We start from the raw sequence: 22,245 nt of genomic DNA on the forward strand, positions 1-22,245 counted from the left end.
GGCAGCAGGCAGAGATATTATCTGCTGCTTGTCTAGGACAGCTGAATTTTCCTCCAGTATGTCATTGTTTGTAGCTATTAAATAACAATGACATTTAGATTCACAGTGACCTTAAAGTTATATTGAACCAGTGGCCAAAGCTACATCTACAGACAGAAAAGTGAGATGGCCGCTCAAGAAGATAATTCATCTTCTACTCTAAGAGAGATGCTGTGAATCTCCTGTTGACTAAGACACAATCAGAATCTTTCTAAGCACGTTTTCAAATGATTGTGTTGAGTTACATTTTTTTTATTCCATTTTTTTATGCACTGTCTCTACTACATCCAGGCTTCCTGTCTCTTCCTGTTCTCTAAAGGTTATGAAGTTAATTTATCAAAGTGGTTTTAAACATGAAGTGGTAATGAATATTTACACATGCTATGTCTCTCTTTGATGAGATAAAATGTGAGGATTTATTAAACAATTTTCCAATTAAAGATAGTCTACAAAGAACAAAAGATACATCACTGGGTAGAGTAAAGCAGTACATGTGGAGATGTTAAAAGCTTATGAATCTAGAGAGTATTGACCTGCAATAATGTACTATTCCTGAAAAATCCAGCACTGTTTTCTCAGACACTATTAACTTTTTATATGACTTACCCTTTCTGTGATTCTTGGTAGGTTTGTATCCCGTGGTGAAAATTTCCTAGGATGTTTCCATCTGAACATCTGTTGTAACTTGTGGATGGTTTTTCACACAAAAATTTACTTTCTTACAGATCTATAAGGTATAGCATGCAACAGGAGAAAAAGTAGAAAAATTATATTCCTTTATTTGTGTTTGAGAGGAAGGGTGTTTTGTTTTGGTAATGGTGGTCATCATGTACAGAGATGTCAAGACCTGAGTAGAGAGTTTAACTTCCAAACAGCTTGTTTTATTGGTCACACAAAATCTGGGAAACAGTACCGTTAAATCCTATATTATGTCTGGTTTATATTGAAAAAATTCTTATATACACATAAATATATAGGACTGTTGGGTCATTCCGCTTCTGATAAGGAAACCCAAGTAATGTCAGTATTCCTGAAAACCAGTGGGCAAGTTCACAGAATGACTGTCAAGTTGATGAGTTTGCTCAATATTTTCCTTCTGTTATTCCATGTGTCCTACTATGAAGGGTCTGTCATTTCTACATGTAACTATATAATATTCAGCTCAGCTGCTGGTAGGAATAGAGAAACAGTCTACACTCCTCTCTTTGAACTCCAAATTAGAGACATGTTCAAGAAAATATTTATCTTACACAATTAGCAGATTTACTTAGATCTAAAATATTTTTGTAGCTTTTTAACAAATGATGGAAAAAATAATTTTGTCTTTGTCCTCTTTCATATCCAACATTACTCTGGCTGCAAGAGCTAGTTCACATTCCTGAACCATTGATATAAATCAGGCAAGTACAGTGAAAATGAGTTATTTGTCAAACATCACTAACAAACATATATAAGGGCAAAGAGATATCTGTATATTTTAATTTTGGGGAAAAAAAAGATGCACTTTCTATTCAAATACAATAAGCATTAAATATAGTCAGGTTCAAATAGTCCAACTTATCTGTAGGCACTTTAAGCATCAAAGCATGTTACCTCATATGGGAGACTTCTTGTTGATGGGTAATGTACCATCCGCATGTAAAGGCATAAGAATACATAACTGAGAAGTTATTAGGCATTACCAACATATTGCAGATTGCAGCTCTAACTCAACCACCAGTAAGGCAGTATTGCAAGTTTTATACTTCAACATCAAGTTCAAAATATGCTGTGTCTTCTCAGAAGATGATATGATATGACAAAAAAGAAGTCAAGATCAACTGTCTTACAAATGGAGCAAGAATTTTCTTCAGCAAAATGAACACCATCCAATTAGAATTTTTCTAAAATCAGCTGTTGGGGGTTTTTTTCCTTTTCATTCACCTGCCTCTTTTCATTCAGGAAAGGCAAAATCTCAGTGTCAGCTTTGCACATACTGTCTGAAGCTGATGCAAATTAAACTAGTTATTAGCTTTGGATAAAGGAAATATATCTTGGCAAATAAGGTTTTTTGTCAACCATGTATAAAACCTTTGATACATATTCACAACTGGGCTTGAATCTAGATGCACTATTCTCCTTAAGCAGAGGTAGTAAAGCACAAAGTAAGGTTATAATTTTTAAGTCATTTATAGTAATTTATAGTAGAGTGAACAGTTATTGTGATTTTACCTTCCAAAATATGAGGGTGATATCATAGTTTTGACTTAATGTGATCAAAAGAAGTAAGTAAAATCCTTTCTACTGTTCTTGTCAATGAGAAGCCAGTTGTCAGCCCATGTTTTTGTTAATGTAGTTACTAGTGCACAGATCCTAGCATGAATTTCTGCATTCAGAAATGTCATATTGAGCAGGACTGATCCTTGCAGTATTCTGAATAAAAGAAAATGTATGTTAAACTGTGATTCAGTAACATTCTGATATTTCAGACAGAACACATCCAGTCTGGTGAAATCTAACTGGGGCTTAGAGCTTGGTACATGATGTACATGTGTGTCAGGCAACCCCCTGAAATCTGTTCCATGACAGTTTTTCAACTGTGTGATAATTTCATCTATCATTGTAAGTTCCTACAGTATATTTAAGAGGCAGTTGGCCCTCAAAATATTTCATTTCCACTTTCTGTAATAAACTGCCTTCAATTAATAAATAAACTTAAGAAATAATAAATATAATCACTATATTATTAATCAGTGATAATTAATTAATGAAGTCATAAACAGGTATAATAGTAAAAATGTGATTAATGCAGAGCATAGCTACTGGTAAGTACTTTGTAGTTTTTCATAAATATTAAACAAACAGGTATCATAACACATTTTAGAAAAAATATTAGCAGGTAAATTCGAGAAGGGATTGCCTGCAACTTTACTCACTTCTGGCATTTTGGAAATTGTCTCCACTAATTAAGTCACAATCTTTCAGGTTCTCCATGGATATTCTCATTGGCAGCAGAAAGATAAATATGTACTAGATACTATTAGTCTAAGTTAAAACTGCTGTCATTGTAATTGAAAGAAACGTGAACACAGGCAAATTCAGGTCCCTGAAATTTAGAGCCATCACCTATTCAAATCAATGGGTTAGCATTAATTTTAATTTAAGCTTCTATTGCAGTAAATAATGAAATTTTAAAAAGCAACAGAGAAAAAGGTTATACAGTTTAAGTTTTAAATCCAAAGAGATATATACATCAAATCCAATCCCACATCATCACAGCTCCCCCTCCCAACTCTGTCCACATTCTCCTAGAAGAATGTACACACCCTGACAACTGGATGGTCTTTGCACATAGTCCTTCCCTAGGTGCATCTGCAACCTAGTTCAGGTCAGTCCATAGCAATCACTGATGTGGTACAATCCCAAGAGTTCCTGAACAGAGTTGACATCCCACAGCACCTTGAAGGAACTGAAGAATAAACTATTTTCTACCTTCCACTCTCACTTCAAGAGAAAAATGTAATAATCAGCTCAGTTAACCTCAAATTGTTTGTTTGTGAGACTAGGTATTGGAAAACATTAACTGTCCTAATTGTCACTATGTCATTCAGAAAATAATTCTCATATCTAAAAAGGCTACAAGGAGGATCAGTTCAGAACTTGGCCCCAGCTGAGGGGGACAGATGCTGCACCAAATGCATATTTGGGGGCCTTAGGGGATGGTGGTCATACCCATATCTTAACTCAAAACAAGGATCCCTTGCCATCCTAAAGCTAGCATTACGAACAAAGAACAGGAATAAGGTGCCAATCATCTTGATACAGCAGTATGTGCTTCTGATTTCTACTTCCAACACAGGCCTCCAGTGGGAGCATGGGCAGATTCATGGGCCAAACTCTGTCTCAGTAGCCTGGTATTTTTTAGATCAGAGGATGTTTTTCCTTGTTTCTGAAGGAGTAAATAATTCACAGATATGCTATGGCTGTAGGAGAGCCAGATTAGATAGACATCCCACATTTACTTTTCAGAGCAGAATAAATTAGCCAGGGTGTAACTTGAACATAGAATCACAGAATCACAGAATCATTTAAGTTGGAAAAGACTTCTGAGGTAATTGAGTCTACTAACCCAACACTGCAAAGTCCACCACTAAACAATGTCCCCAGGTGCCACATCTCTGCATCTTTTAAATACCTCCAGGATTTGTTACTCAACCACTTCCCTGGGCAGCCTGTTCCAGTGCTAGAAAATAATTTCAATGTTGAAGCTGGACTGCTCCTAATTCCTTCTTTAGACATAATTCAGTTTTGTCTATGTAGCACTTTATATTCACAAACATTGTTACACAGGCTGGTAGAAACCAGCAGACCTACTCTCCTGCTGGCAGCTTATTTCTGTCCAGCTGTCTTCTTTTTTCCAGCAGTCACTGGTTCAGAGAGGACCAACCCCCAAAAGCAACAGTGCAGACAAATCCATTTTGTTCAATGGAAATATTGCTGTTTAGGTCAGCAAACGCAGGGTCGGACTCTCTTACATTCAAATGAACAATCAACAGGCAAAAAATAAACCAACACATGTTCCTGAAGGCTTCAAGACGAACGAGAAGAAAGCATCTCTTACAGCTCAATTATCAAAAGTTAAAAGCTTAGGACATCTGATTACAGGACTTTTAAGCCCAATTGATCTAGGACGTACCTGCACATTAACCAACAAGAAATCTTTTAATTGATCATCCCAATTAGACATGAAGCGTAGGGCTGAGCCAGCTGGGCATTGAGCACTGTCCAGGCTGAAAAATCAGAAGTCATCTCTACTTTAGTTGGGGATTTTTTCCGTAGTGCATTTTACTTGCATATTCTGTGTTTATCCCTATCTGCCAAAAGTCTTAGCTCCTCTGCACATTAACAGCCAGATCTTAACATCAGTCATTCCAAACTCAGACAATGCAAAATCAATTTTGCTTCCAACATTTGCCAAGCCCACAGACTATGTTTGTGTCAGCTTTTTAAGTTATCTGACTTTTTTTTCTCTGTTGCCCTGTTTGAAACAGTGAGGGACTGAGCACTTTTTTTAAGGCAGGAGGTTGGGGTTTTTTTTGCTTTGTGCTAGTATATCTTCGATGCACACATCTTCAAATGTTTTACAACCATGCAGTAACCTTATTGCATGACAAGGGGGACTCTGTATTTTGCTATCTGTATAGCTACATTTGTACACATTATATATAATCCATATAGCACAGACACACATATGTACATATGTAAAATAATAAATATATATATATTTATATGTGTACTTTTTGCATTATATGATTACACAACTCTAATGTGGATGCCAGCTAGACATATGTAATCCTTCAATAAAATTATGAAGTAACTGGATGGTTGTAAAATATGTGAACATTTCTGAGTCAAAGATCCTGTGTATACAAAATCATTGTACATACAATCATCATTGTCCTTACTCATATCTACATGAACTATAGCACATAGTAACTTTTCAAGATCATTCAACAAATCATGAGCACAATTTGGAATAGACAAACCTAGCCATAAGATATACTTTATTTTCAGTGCTGTGTAATGAGAGATGGAAGGCATTACAGAGGGTACTGATATAGCGGTGTTAAACAAGACTGTTTCTTTCTTTCCTTATTTCCTCATTTTCTGGCAGAAGCACTTTTATTTTTGAACATTTATATTCTTCTTGTAACATAGTACTTCAAAACAAGTGTTTTGGAATGTTAAAGTGCAGGAAGATCAGTGAAGCTTTTTAACTGGTTTCCAAAATTGTGATAAATCTTTCTCCTAGTTTCTTCTATAATAAGTACAATGTTTAGCAAAGTAGTTAAAGCAATTTGGGGTTCCTGTAAATCTGAATTAAGCTGTTCTAGCATTAACATGGAGCGAAACATCAAAGAAATAGAAGCATGTGTGTTAGCAACTTTGACTATAGCTGATTTGTTCTCAACCAATAAGCATGTTCTAAGGCACTCAAGGTATTTCTTTTTTGTCTGATTAAACCACAGTTAAGAAAATATATAATTAAAATAGTTGTAGTCTGTGATTCATAATCAATGTTTAGTAAGGTATCATAGAGATTCCTTACAGTAAGTCAGGTACACATAATGCTTTCTCAACACAATGTTATTGCACATTAAAAAAAAAGAAATTAACATATGTTGGTGGCTAGGGATTTACTGATCTTCTGCATTACCTGCTCTTCACTATGTTAGTATCATAGTTTTGCACCTGTTTCAGCAATCTTTTGGTTGCTGCATGCACAGATGTTATTAAATACAGTTAAATCAACACTACTTTGCAGTCTATGTCACATGGTCTCCATAACATCAAATTACCTAAGCAGTAAGAATTGGTTAACATATTTTATGACTGAGCCATGTTAATTAATATTAAGGGTATTTTAACAAAATGAAAGAAAACCACATAAGTTAGATTTAGTAGGTAACTTGGAAAATGAAAATGCTTGTTTGTGCTTGAAAGTAGAGTAATCTGGTTTTTTGCTGGTGTGTGAATATGAATATTCTGATGAAACTGGGGTAGCTGTTGCTTTCTGTTGCTCTCTGTTACTCAGTGTTTTCAGAGCTTGGGAACAGATGGTGCACCACCTGACTCTGCACACTCTAATGTAAGATTCATTGTGCTTCACAGGAAATCAAAGATCAAGCAACATTGCAGAAGGTGAAGCAGCACCTCAGCAACCAGCAACACAGTATGATACAGTCAAGAGGTGGAACAAGAAAGGAGGGAGAGAGAAGGAGAAAGAGAAACAGGGTAGAAGAAAGAAAGACTTAGCTAGATTTCTGAGGTCTATTTTGCTTTCTTGTTTCTACTTTTATTTTCTGGTAGGGTTTTTTTGTTTGTTTGGTTTGATTTGGTTTGTGGGTTTTTTTCAATTTTGAGTCTATTCTCTATTCTTTGGGAAAAGCACCAAGTGGTTCCAAAGGAGAAACTTTAATCCTTAGGCTGTCAAAAGTTCAGGCCTGCCAAGCAAAATCTGAATGTTTAGAAGCAAGAGAGTTATTTGATTTGATTATTTGCTTCAATTTTACTGTAACAAATGCCTGTTTGTAAAACTAACAGCTTTACAAATATTTAAAAGTCCATTCCATATTTCAGAGGGTTTTATAGCTGTAAAGAATTACAGTTATGTGTAACCTGCCTCTTTCCACTTGCTACCCATCCTTCCCTCCCTTTGCCTTGACTTTCTCTGCCTGGACAGCACACTTAGGCCTGGGTTACTCCTTTAAGGAAATACGGAGTTCACACGTAAATTATTACATACAAAGGCTATGTGACATCAACGGGGGGAATAAGCACTGGCTAAAGGGTCTTCCTTCAAAACACTTTCCATCCCTAAATCTTTCAGATGAAAGCTGTGAGTTCTTGTCTCGGACACCTGCAATGATTTCAAATGATACAATTTCAAGTGAAGTGGAGTGTTATCATGACCTACCTTCCTTATGTATATTCAGAAACTAAAAACACCACCTAGCCCAGCTGGTGTTTTCAGATACCCAGTACAGCACCATGCAGAACACACAGCACCTTTCATATCACTTATAAGAGGCAGGTAACTACCTGAAAGGATCATCCCCTACTTTCTCATTACTCGAATACAGGAAATCGCAGAAGTCTATATCCTTAAAATATATACCCAATGCCAGTATCTAGGACTGACCTAAATCTAAATGAAGTCTATAGGAAAACCACTTTATGCTCAATTTGAAGTTCACCAGAATAGGCCTTACAGTTAAAAAGCATAGGGCTGTCTGTTTAAAATGTGTAAATACTGCAGCAAAACGCACAGATGAAAACTTTACCACAGTGAAGAAAGTAAAGAAAGTGAAGGATCCATTGAAAATGATGCCTAGGAAAAGGTGCACAGCAAAGAAAACATTCATTCAGTCCTCAAAACTATTTGTGTGCCCAGCAGGTATCTGGGTGTCTAATGTTCAATGAATCAGAAGTGAGATGGCCTTTGAGGATCTGGTCAGCAAAATTATCAAAGCTGTCAAGACATAAAAAAACGATGTTGCTGTTACAGAACTCTGATGCTATAAAGATGATCAGATCTAGGCATAAAACTACAGCAGCAGACTACAGCAGCCATGACTCCTCTGCCTCTTTGACTTTTGCTGAGTCTCAAGAAAGCCAGGCTTGTACCTGCCACTTAGAAGTTTGGAGCTATCTTGTTAGTTTTCCCTTTTAACCTTCTAGTAAGACAGACCTGAACTTTGTGAAGTCCCTGCTCCTCGTTCTTGGCAGAAGCAAGGAAAGAGGTAGATGTTATTTTGTTTACGAAGGCTTGAGACAGATCTACCTATGATGTCTGGACACTGGTAAGAAGAAATGCACACCTAAAATTAAAAAAAATAAAAAAAAAAGATTGTCCCACAGAGAGAAAATGTGTGTGAAACTCAGTACATAAGACGATCTTTTTTTTCTCCAGCTAGAGCAGTACAACAGTGGACTGAGCACAACTGACGCACTCTCAGTTTCAGCCCACTGCAGTTGGGCTGTACCTGAGACGGTGACAGTGGTGTAGCTAGAGAGATTAGTTTAGTTATCCTACCTGCTTTCCTAATATGAACAAGGTCCCCTTGGTCAGGCACACAGTGAACAACAGCTTGGATGTTTAAGCCTCAGGATTTATAAAGTATCTAGTAATACAGGGGAATGTAAACACGGTTGTGCTATAAGTATGCTAATCATAATAGGAAATTTCATTGGTTTCATTGGTTTAAAATGGCCCTTTTACACCTAAGCAAAATAATAACAACAATGGAAGTCACAAATTTTATTTTTGTTATCAGGTTTTTTGCTGAAGTCTTCCTATACAAGACACAAATTAAAGCAAATCCTTATTTGCAGATGGATTATTGCTCTTTGACATACAGAAACTGAAACAATATTTGTTTGCTGCAAAGACAGCAGGTTTGACACACTGCATGTAGAATCAATTTGATGTTACCAGTATACATTACCTTACTGTAAGCTTTTTTTTTCCCCCTTTTTTTACTTCAGGTAATTATAGTGTATGCTTTTCAGGTAATCCTTCACAAATCACTGCCCGTGTAGGACTCTACACTGAAAAGTGATGTGGTTGGAATAATGATATTTCTATAAAGAAATAACAGGTGGGAAAAAAATTTGGAATATACATGGCATGGGGGAAGAGGTACCTAAATTTATCCTAATAAAATCCAAACCAGCTGAAATAGAAAATTCAACAATCTCTTCAATTTAATTAATTTTTATATTCTTACAGTTTTTGCTCACTTACTTTAATAGCATAATTCATAAAGTCAGAAGTCACTGCAGTAATTTAGTTTGACTCTTGTAGCTGAGCATGATGTGAAATGAGAGAAGATACTTAAGCTTCCATTTGTCCATGACATATGAAGAAAAATACTTAATGTCTTACAACAAGAACCAAAGGGGATTCACCAAAGAAGATAGTAAGTTTGGATAGGAAAGATCTAGCTATCAATATTATTATCATTATCATTTATACCCTGCTCTGCAATTACAATAGAGTATTTTTAAAATTCAGTAAAGATACTTACATATTTTCCTTGCTTAAATGTCAGAGGTACTTTATGGATTGAGAGAAGAATTAGTTCTTCATCAGCATGTACCAAGATGAGAATAAACTGTGCTTTGTCTTTTGCCATAGTATTTCAATTCTCCCCATTATGTCAAATGTTTGTTACTGTTAAGTCACACTCAAACACTAACTACCACAATCCTGCCTCCTCCTCATCTCTCCCTGACCATAAAATTTCAATCCCTCCTTCTCACCCATGCTGGTGTTTCTATGACTTGATACTGATCTAGTTCATGGAGCTGAGTCAGCAGAAAATCACTATATTTTTAAAGGCTGAGGGAGAGTTAGGCAGAGCTGTGACTTTGGCTGGCTGTATACTGCTGTAATGCAACACCCTGAGTTAGGGGGTAAATAAATGTTCACACCAAAGCTCCTGAGTCCCCTTGTGAGTTTTAGTGATGCACTGAACATGTTAGTATACAGTCTGCTGCTTCAATAACATATATAGGGGAATGGGAGGAGCACTTTTAGAAACTCAGAAGTTGTCATTCTTTGACATATTCAAAAGCTGTCTGGACACAGTCCTGGGCAACTGGCTGTAGGTGGTCCCACTTGTGCAGGGGGTTGAACCAGATCACCTCTGGAGGTCCCTTCTGACCTCAGACATTCTGATTCTGTGAAAATTACCAATACTTTGATATTGATCTGTTTTCCAAATGTGGTGCTCATATCACCTTGTTTCATTCCAGCTATACATATGAGCAATTTTGGCATTCTATTGGAATGTCTTATAGGATCATTGAAAACCTTGTGTTACAGTATCTTGAAGACTGAGTCATGGGTGTTGAATTGCCTTCCTAGAAGCAACAGAACTTAGATAATTACTGTGTAAGCCTGAAACAACCTCATAAACAACCTCACCTTTCAAGAGGAAATTAATTTACTTTTTCCCCTTTTACCAGGAATATATTTATTACCACTGGAAAGCAATTTGCACATATCAGCTTTGAGATTAATACAGAGAGAACTGGGCTTGTCAGCAAGAAGCTGGAAAATTGTCACAAGCGAGGCTATGTATTCAGTCCAGAGCGGTCCTTCTGCATCACCTTTCTTTGCACAAGTAGTAAGGTTGAAGCACAGGGTTAATAGATTCCACTTTTTAAAAATCTAAACCGCACACTGAAAATAAAGTAAAAACCTCCAATATAATTAAAGTGGATCATTCTTGCCACAGATATATAGTAAATATTTCATCTAACTTCGATGCTGTAGAACTGACTTTCTTTGCTTATACAGTTCGTTCTTAAGGTACCTCTGTACAGGGTAAAGCTATCAAACTAATAAAGAATTTACAGAGAGAGGATTTCAGAAGTTTTAGTAGGGAATAGTATCTGCTTCTCTTAATCTAAAAATACTACATACTCTCTAGAACAACATGGCTAAAACTCAGCATAAGAATGAGTGGACCAAAAAACAGATCTATATTTCCCAGAGTCTTCAAAAATGACATTTTTTTGGAATAGCAAAATGAAATTTTTCTGGGAATAAAAAAAAAAAGGCAAAAAGGATTATTGGAGTCATATCTCTCTGTTTAATAGATAATTTGCAGCATGATAGCTTGATCAGCCACAACAATGCCTTCTTTCTCTGGCACTATTACCTTTTTACTCCCAATGGCATTAAAAATACTAGAAACTCCTTGAATCTTCACATTCCCTTACCTATAGAGACTTCCACTTGCACTCTTCCCTCCCACTATTTTATCTTCTCCATCTTGTCAGCTGTTGACTGCTTTTTTTTCCACTTTCCCAGGCCTACCCATCTGTCCTACATGACTTACAAAGATTTCCTATCTTTTTTTCATACGTAACTCATCATCCACACCCTATTTGTCTTTCTCAGACAAATATTATCTCACTCCAAATATTTGTCTTTCACTGTATCAAGACCAAATAGCCTTTCTGTTACCCTGCCCAAACCCAGACAACAACAGTAACCACACACTACTGCTCTCATTCACAGACTGGGTTGAGCCCTGTAGGTCTCCACCCCTGCTACTTGTCACCATTCAGGTTAGCTCTCTTGTCTATATCACATCTGTCAGGTTTTATCAGCTCATTGTAGCCATTGCTTCTTTCTTCCCAAACACCAACCAAGAAGAGGATACACAGCTTCAGGACTGGTTTTATATCAATCCCCCAAAGGACTGGGTGACCTTCTTTGAGAATGTTGGGATTCTGGGTACTCCTCATTATGCTGTCTTTGTGTTGACCTTCATACTAAAGTGCCAGAGGAGAGCAACCATGTTGCTAGCTACTGACATATGGGCCCTATCCATTATTCAAGGATCACATAGTCTCTATTGCTTGAACCAGGACCAGGAACATGAGAAATTCAGAAGACTCTTCTGTGCATTCTATTTATCCATTCATTCATTTTGCAGACCATACTGTTTCTCTTCCACATTTTTCCTCCCAGGAAGACTTCTTCCTGGTAATTGAATACAGTGGTTGTCTGCCGGCAACAAGCAGACTATCATTTCAGGAGCCACTAGAATATACTTCATGTATACATATAAACGTATACAGATTGGGGGCCACAAAACCAGAAGAAAGAAAATGCAAAGGAGTTGCCAGTTTCCCTGACTCAAGATTTCTGCACAGGCAGCTTGGAAGCCCTGTCTCTGTGGAGGTGGGGACAGTGAGGGGCTGAAATTTATCCAAAGAGAATTAATAGCAATCTCAACACCAAAAAGTTTAAGAAATTAAACACTGTCACCTCCTTGAGAATTGGGAACTTCTTCAAGGTATGTCCAGATGTTAGATTTTTGCTCCAGCTTCTCTTTCTGTCACGTTAACAGCTTTTGCAACTTTCTATTACTCAGGAACAAAATTGTTCCACAAGGATCTTCTGCTCCGTGATCTCTAAGACATGGCAGTACTACAAGCCTGACTTGAATTCAGATTTCAGACAGACTGTCGTTGAACTATAGAGAATGAATGTTACAACACAAGCTTAGAGGTCATGGCAACTTCTTGCTGATGTGGCTGTTATTTTAAAAGTCATTTTCATACTGTCCTTGAAAGTTACAAATGAATAATCCTATCCAAGAAGATATTTTGCTGGAAGATTTAGGTCTCTGAAAATCATGATTTAGGTCTCTGAAAGTCATGATTTAGGCCTTGACTTTTCTTTTTATGTTGTCACATTGTTCTCAGAGCAAAGTGGTGACTTGCCAACTTTGCTTCTTGGAGAATAATGAAGTAAAACAGCTGAACATCAGAAACAGAGCTCATGATGAGCTTGTCATTTGAGTTTAACAGCAGGGGCCCCACACTTGGTAATCATTACTACTGCCTAATCTACTGCATGTTTTCTTAGTCAGTAGAGATTAGAGCAATGGTGCTTCAGACATCTACTGGGAATACAGCTAAAATGGAATCTTGAAAATTATGTGTAAAAATAAGAATGTGTAATATACACATGTAAATGTTTCTCTGCTGAATGTTGTTGGCCTAGTAAAAGAGCTGCTTGTTGCTATGCTGGAGTCCCACCTTTGGGAATTGACTGTAGACTCTAACAACAAAACATAGAGACTATGGGCTTTTGAGGCTTCTATAAATTTAGAAACTCATTGAGAACACTTGTCCACACAGGGGGAAGTTTTCTAACTTACGTGCTTGGGATTAGGCTGTGTGATTGCCAACAATGTTAATGGGAGCTGTTCTTGCCTCTGAAAATATCAGCCTAACTCTGTAATAAAGTAATTTCCTCCACTATTGGTTTAAGCGCTTCATGCCAAATTTCTGACCTCAGTTACTTATTTGAAATCCAAGGTTGTTTTTTGAATTGGGTTGTAATGAATCAGTGCCTGTAGGCAAGAGAAACAATTGCTCAATAAAATTCAGAGACAACCAGTACATCTAGGACTAATAGCGTCTGCTTCTAATACATATTTTTGTACCACTATACTCCACGAATAAACCACCAGTAGGGGACATTACATGCATTATAAATAGAAAGCCTGTGAAACAACTTCATAGATTAAAAGAAGTATTGGCTGAGGAATTGCCAGATGAATGAACCTAATGGTTAACCAAGGTTAGTTTCTTCGAGCAGTTTCTACCTGGGCCAGGCAGAGCTGTTCAGTGCACGGTACAAGAAGGAGGCTAAAATGGCAAATGCCAGCTTTGTATTCGAGAAAGTCCAGTATCATTTGAGACATTGTGGCTTACCACTGCATTGCAGTGAACCAAGCAGCGGCCCACCATAGCAATCCAAATGGGCTGTCAGAGGCTGTTTTGCTTGTTTAGAAGGTGTTCACTGAGATGCAATAGCCAGGAAGAAAAGGTTCTGAGATCTAAGTAGGAGTGAGGAGATGCTTATAGCCATACCTCAATGTTTATCGTGATTCCAAATTGGGGAGGCAACTTGAAACAGAACTACTTATACAGTGTAGCACAAAAAAAAATCATGGTACTAAAGGTGGAGCAATTTGCTTCTGGTCATTCCAGCATCAAACAATTTCATTATACTGAGTAGAAGTGAAGCTGGCAGTCATTTTTGCTTCTACTGTCAGTCTGGTTTGAATATGTCTTACAGAGCCTTGTAATACTGTTCCACTCTTTCTGGTTTTCCAAAGATGATGTATAGCTGCATAGCTGGCATAGCTGGCTGTCCAACAAGGACAAGGCAATGCTCTAAACTACCCAGGCCCCAGGCCATGCAAGAGTGAATTGCTTGAACTATTGTTCACATAAAGCTAAACCAGAAACTTCTGTTTAATATTAAATTTATCTGGAAAGAAATTAATTTGATTTAATTTAACAAACCAAAATTTTGTTAAGAGATTTTAAGTTATCATACCCTAATGAGAGATGTAGTTTTGTTTCTTTTTCAACTTTTTTTCTCTGTGTGTGTGACATCTGCATTTTTCAACAGAATAAACATGTTAATGGAAAATAGCATAACTAGATCTAGTTTGAATGCTATAAGCTCTTTGAGTTTATGTAGTGCTGAGTATCTTGGTTTTGGTATAGTAAAGCAGAGTAAAGTATATTTATCTGTAAACACAAGAACAATCCAGCAGGTATATTGCACCTGCATAGTTTGCAATTCACTGTGGTCTCCAACTGACTCTTTCCCATCAGTGGAAATACACTCAGTGGGTCACTACACATCCTGGTCTTCTGATTATTTACACCAAAGGAATCTGTTGGAGTCACAGATGCTCTGTTATTCCTTGTCTATCAGTATTTGTTTACAAAGAAAAAATGGACTATGCCTACATCTCATCCCAACATGTAGTCAGAAGCATACTGACTAAGGCAAATACTTGAAGAGGAGGGCAGTTTACACTTCAAAGAGCATTCACACCACAGCATAACACATATCCAATGTAAAGAAATTTTACAACCATCTTCAGCTTGGCTTTGTGGTAAGCGACATTAGCATAGGAGTCCTTTTTTATTAGGAGAAGCAGTAATGCAGATTGTCACTGCTGTTAGTTTGTGTGACAAAGGTCACTCAGGTGTTCTTGGAAAGGCCAGAAGTTTAAAAAAAACCAACCAAACATACACACACAAACCCCCCCCAACAAACAAAAAAAACCCCAAAACACACACACACAAAAAAGGCAACAAAATAAAACAACAATAAAAAACCCAAACCAAAACCAAACCAAACCAAAAAATTGAAAACCATACTGTTTTAGTTATATTACCAGAACCAAAACTCCCAGGTAAGAGTAACACAGTTATATAGCAGTGGAAGGGCAGAGAAGGACTTTTAGACAATGCAGCAGATACACTACAACCACTAGATCTGTTGCAGTACAGGATTGTCACATTTCCAAAGTGCTGCTTCTTCGGCATTAATCTTTTGCAGCAGAGAAATATTCAAGAAAAGTTCCTTTTTCCCAGAAAAGTGATTTTCAGTCTTTCAGTCTGTGTGTCCTTTACATTTCTCTTCCCAAATCTAGAAGACCAGATAGAGAAAAGCAATGCAACTCAGATAAGGAGGCAGAGCTTCTACACCAAAGACAAAAAGTGGTTAAAGGTGTTGTGTGGATTACAGATCAAGCAGGAGAGATCACTGTGGTGTTCACAGTCACTGGGAATGGTGAGAAGGCCCTGTATTTATTATCCTGTTTCCCAACTAAAAACTGTGAAAATGCAAGTTGGGTAGATTTAGTGAAGAAAGGGGGATGTTGCCCTATATCTGCTGATGAAAGACTAGATCTGTGGTCTTCAGTCTTTTTAGATTATGTTATTTATGGTGTTATCTCATGTCAGTCCTTTTATCTCATCAGGTTTCACATGAATTATTCACTGAAGCTCTGGCTATATGATTTGATTGCACTTCTAGAATGTATGTTAAATTTAGTTATGCTGCACTTTTCTTAGTAAAGCCTTATTACCGAAACTCACAGTTTAGCAGGATACAATCCCCTCCTCCCACCTTCCAACTGTGGCTTTTGTTGTGGGTTGGTTTTTTTTCAGGTTGTTTTTTTTCTAACAGAATATCAATAGCATAGTGCTAGACAGATCTTCCATTTATACTCCAAGGCTGCATTTTCATCTAGGTTTTCACATCTCAGAAAGGTCTTGAATGTCTTGAACTGTGTTCTATTCAAGAGTATTTCTTGTAGGATGCCAGCTGGTTTCCTGGCATTAGGCATGAACGTCACTGCTAAATTATGCTCTCTAACACTGTCACTGACATCTTGAATGTGATCTTTCTAACCCTGACCCCCCATTTGAATTGAAAGGCATGTTGAGGATTATTCCTGTTCTGGCCCATTCTTTCTCACTTCCACTTGCATTGTGTTAGATAACTGAGCTAATTGCTGTGACTCAAAAATGTCGCAACTTTGCATGTAGGGGCTTGCTGTCTTCCTCCCAGACAACCAACAGCATGAATAATGTTATATCAGCAAGGTTTTAAAATAAAGATGATTTTAAAATATTCTTTCTAACAGTGAAACAAGAAGATTATTCGGAAGATGTCTCTTCTATTGTTTGCCTAAATAAAATTTTATATTGGTACAAAAACTTTGTGTTTCTCTTACTGCTGAACTTATCAGGACTGCAAGCCAAGGTCTGAAAAATCTGTCCTGTGAAATCACCACCCGCTGAAATGAGAGTGGTCAACAAATCCTTTTTTGTGTAACTACTGATTTAGTCAAGTGTCCTCACCTCTGACAAGCTCTGTTCTGCATACCCAAATTCTGTATGTAGGCATAGACCTTCCCTTTCTGACTCGAGAAATGTGGAGAGCATGGCTTTTTACAACACCCTCAGATTAGAGTGACAGAGAAGAGTACAGAATATGACACAGAAGGGAAGTGAATGGTTCATATTAATTGCATAAATGTTTCAATATTTTGATGAAGCTTGAGCACGAGTGTTTAGACTCTCCAAGATTAGCCTTACAAAGAAATACATAATTTTTATATCCTTAATGCCACCTACATCTTTCTTTTAAATTATTTAATACAACTTTTGTTTATAATTCCAGTTTGAAATCAAGAACATCTACAACCCCAAGCATCAATGCTCTTCAATATCTAATTTCACAGTTTTCTTAACACATATCTCATGTTATTTATTATAGTCAGTGTCATCCAAACACCTTTGTCTGTTTTGCTACATTTTAAAAGGTTTAGCTGGCAAGCCATCAATCATAAATCATAAGACAAATTTTAACTTCAACTAAGATCAGTTTAGAAAGAAAAGAAGTCTTGTATGGCCTAATTGGTGACATTACTCACATCTGTAAGTGATAAATGCCTGTTTTGGAAAAGAAAGCTGAGTTTTTTAGAATTTTGGTATATATCTATAGAGAGAAACAAAATTTTCAGTTTCTTTATAGCCTGGAGCAACACTGTTATTGATAAATCTAAGGCTTTTAATGCAAGGAAGCCTGTTTGGAGCAAAGTTTCAGTGTTCAGGAATACATTCATTGCTTCATTAAACACTTTTTTTCTCCAGTTATATTTCAGTCACCAGGTAAAGGAAGGAATGATATAATTTTAAGAATAACTGAATTTTTTCCTCTGGAGACAAAAAGAAGCTAGAATTAATGTTTTTATTTCCTCAGTGTATTTTAAAATTTCCCTTCCTGTAAGTTATCATATACAAACTAGTTCTTCAATTGTTCTCTAACTAACTTCTAACACTAACGAAAACAAAGATATTTTTAAACATGAACCCATATGTGAGTTGGCCATGTGTTTTTCTCTGCTTGGTGTTAAAGAACAACATTACAACAATAACAAACTCACAATAGAAAATTATGAAAAAAAATAAAACATTCAGTTTTATGGTACAAAACAAACAAACAAGTATTTGGAAAAGATGGTAATCATTTCTATACTGCAATTTTAATTCAAAAGAAAATAGATAATTTTACTTATTCCATCAGGTCAATTGTACTAGCCACATTAACCAAGTGATGCTCATTTCATTTTACAGGTAATTTATTGCAACTGCAACACTAACTCCGAGGTGGTTCACAAAAAATAATTTACCTTAAGTAAACACCATTTGCCACTAATGATGGGGTAAAACAAACTTGCAGAGCATTTATGAACAGTAACATCTCTCTCTTTCAGTACACATTTGGAAACCAATCTCTGTTGTTTGCAGATGAATTAAGCATGGCTTGAAAAATCATTAAAGCCATCTGCTTTGATGAGAAAAAAAACCTGCTGTGATCATTTTATTGCACTGAAAGAGGCTAGGGACCATTTTACAATAATTTTTAGCATCATTTACCCTAAATTTGACATCCTGTCTAAAAAATGATCAGTGTTATCAGTTCTTGTTGTGTTTATTTAGAGCTACATGTACAGAGAAAGCAGCTTATACAGGTAACTCAAGGTATTTGTTTTGCTGGTATCCAACAGATGGATGAGCCTGTTTTCAACCATTAAAATCTGTAGTTACAACGAACTACAGTTCTGCAGAAAGCTTAATCTTCTTCCTAAATGATAGAAGCTAATAAGCATAAAAATACCATCAGTGTTTCAGTTACAAATTAGTTCCCGTGGTCCCTTTAAATATAAACTCTTTTTTTTTCCAAGAATGCTGCACAGTTATTCAAAGTGTAACAAACCTGTAGATTAATATTGCTGGTTTTTACTTTCTAAATATATATTTTTGAGACCAATTCCTTCTCATTTAACTAGAATTAATTTCTAATAACTTTCAGTATCTCAATATTTCCCTTTTTAAAATATGATTTGAACAGCTATGATTTCAGCAGATTTTTGTTTCAAGTGGCTTTCAGCAGTATTTCATTGACTGGATTCTACTGCAACTGACTCCCCTGAAAAACTATGCATCATGCACAATTGCATGATAACAACTGATAACAACACTGTCCTACTCCCTATTTAGCTTTTGTACAAATAATTCTACTGCATATATGGAAGTTGTAAGTAAAATTTGCGCAGTAAAGCCTTCTAACATTAAATGAGTCATATTATGGTGTTTTGTCAATTCCACAAGGAGAGTGGTGGATGGACTACCTAGAAATGTCACTTATTCCATCAGCATCCTAAATAGGATAAGCCACATAGGACCTGAGCTAGGAACCAAGGAAGAAGAACCAGGAAGCTGTTTGAGGCACTAGTTGCTGTTTAGAACCTCAGAAAGTATTTTTAGGTGCTGATTATACACACTTTCTCTGTAAACGCTGTACTGATGTGCACGTATCAGATTCTCCAGTCCCGTGACCAATCTAGAATAAACAGGCCCTGAGTATTCCTTTCTGTGCACCCATCATAGTTACAGGTCCCTATGGAAGTACATAACCAACACAGCATAAAGTAGCAGTGGGACTAATTGGTTTCAGTTTCTGATGGTGATAACTTCCTTGATCCAGTCTAGAATCTCATTTGCTTTTTCAGGACCAGATTACATCCTCCTGGAGTAAGTAAATACTTCTGTGTACAATTTCCTTCAAAGCTAGATCGTTCAGAAAGAAATTAATTATATGGAGACCTCATTCACATGCATCTTCCTCTTTCATTTATGATACTCCAGTTCTCTCCATTCTAAGTCTTTTCTAGATATTCCCCTAATCTCTATCCCTTCTCCAACAACCTTTATTCTTCATATGTCTCTAGTCACAGAATGATCCTTTCCTCCTTATCTTTAATTTTCCTCCACTCCATTTCCTTTTCCCTTTGCTTCTCACTTGATAATACATAGACAAGTATACATGTTTCTCTGTTCATCCTCTACTTGCCAGTCCTCTGCCTTTCCCTTTTGGTCATACATGTATATGTGTCCTATGGATGTCAGCAACTATGCTCCAAAAATCAGTCAACAGCTTAATAAAAGTTACTGAGTTTTCAGTACTTCCTTAATGCTCAGGTGCTCTTCCTCAACCTCTTCTGTGCTCATTTCTGAAAAACCTTAATCTTTGTAGAAGGTTGTCTAATCAATTGTTATACTTAACAATAATACTTGGGGATATCAATTCAATGCAATTACTCCCACTTTGCAGACAGAGAACTTGAGCACAGAGAAAAGAATATGATGGACATGCTTGTAAAGCAGATCAGGTAAAGATCAGAATGAAAACACAGGTCTCTGGGCACACAGCACTGAGGCTTGTTCGTTTTCTGTAGTTTATATGACAAATATTTGACAACAAATTTTAAGCATACTTTCCCCTGAAAAACATTAAAGAAAAGTCACCTATCTGAAATCTTCCATACCAAAGTGAAAACATATAATCTAAGAACTAATTGCACTGTTAAGTATGAAAACATACTGCATCATTGAGAGCATTATGCAACTCAAGGAGTTAAACTGACATGGAACACAGCAAACCCATCATACATGTTCACATTTCTGGGTTAAGACTAGAGCCCCTGGGCTCATTCATTTCTCATCTTTTCTCAGGTGGTTGACCTGTAATCGTGATCACTCTACCTCCTTTGTCAGAGAAATTTATCTGCTGATATACACACAGATCTTTGCAAGGTCCTACAAGCACAATCCAGCTGCATATCTAATGGTGCAGAGAGACTAGAAAGAAATAGATAGGGATTTCTTTGGCTATGTACAAGATCGTGTGAAATGTTTGATGACTGTATAAGAAAACATTTGACATCTATTTCAGACATGCAACAGTAGCTGTTAAAGTCTATGCAGTATCAACTATAGAACTACAACAACTCATTACCTTTCTCTCATTACCTACTCCATGATAATTCTAAGAAAAAAGCATCATATTTGCATAAGAATATTATCTCAGTCACTCAACATTGGCTTTTAAAGGCAGACTTGGAAGTTAAATAGTGATTTAAACCTGTAGAATGAATATTGTATGAAACAGTCACATAGTAGAGAGCTGAGTGAGATAATGCATGTACAATACTTTTCTGTTTTTAATTAGTGAGATTTATAAGCTCTTGTGATCAGGCTTCTGTACTGCTTGAGTGACAGAACCATGCAGTTGATCCCTGAACATCTTAAACTGCCTCTTAAGATCCTCTTTTGATTAGGTAAAGTGCTTTGGATCTGATTGTTTTTATCCCAAAATATTTTCACATAGCATCTTCCTTTTAAAAACTTCTTGGGTTGTGTCATACACACACACATACACACACACACACATACCCCAACAACACAGTCTTTCAAAATTAACTCTGAGGCAGAATGTTCTCATGCTGAGTTTGCATAGGAAAAACCTCATCACTTCAAGACTCTTCTACTGTTCAACTAGTCCCTTTCAAATGAACTTATCCTTCCATTCCCCCAAAAAAGGAAAGACGAAAGCTATGTCATAATGGAAGAACTACCATGATCTTACATCAGAAATTAAGATTCATAGGCTTGAAGGAGATAGTAGCTGTTCCCTGCGTACAAGATTTCAAATACATTATGTATAACTTGTAGCATATAAATAAAGAATTTTACATGTATATTAGTTAACCTTATAATTTTTTCACCTTCAAACAATCAGTTAATACATTTTCTTTTTTATTCTGCTATACTGAAGAATATAAATATTCTGTATCTAAGCTTACCGTCAAAGCCAACTTTTCCCAGCTGGTTAAGAGTTTAAGGAGCACTGCCAATACTTGCTGATTCATAAAGTCGTGTTACTCATTCTCTCTTTGTCTGTCTTCCACGTTTTCTCTACTCTTTTCTCTATTTTTTCTGATCAGTATTGTACAAAAGAAGCAATCTTTTCTTTGTTTGCATATTTGTTCTGGGAAAAATAGTGTTGATGGTTCTGATAATGACCAGAATATGATTTATCTTGAAATATTCCATATTTGTGTTTCATGAAAAATAAGATACTTTTTTTTCTGTTCACTCTCATATCTTCTATGTTCTATACAAATGAGCTACTAAATGAAGGTTTTCTTTATTTATTTTGAATAGAAGCTATCTTTATTTCCTAAGAACCATCCAACTTTTTCCATCATCTCTTTTCTTTGCTCTTTACTTTTCCCAACATTAAACATTTGAGCTTTCTTTGTGTAAATATGCAGGGAGAGTTAAAAATTACAAACTAGAAAAAGTTAGAAGCTACAGCTCTAGGTTTCACAGTAAAGCTCAGTATTTGCAAAAAGTACGTTACATCACTGCTATTTTTAGTGCAGCAGCAGTAAAAAACAGATTCCAGATCCT

The sequence above is a fragment of the Neopelma chrysocephalum genome, unplaced genomic scaffold, assembly GCF_003984885.1.
Source record: "Neopelma chrysocephalum unplaced genomic scaffold, ASM398488v2 Primary Assembly neopelma1_67, whole genome shotgun sequence".
Taxonomy (NCBI): domain Eukaryota; kingdom Metazoa; phylum Chordata; class Aves; order Passeriformes; family Pipridae; genus Neopelma; species Neopelma chrysocephalum.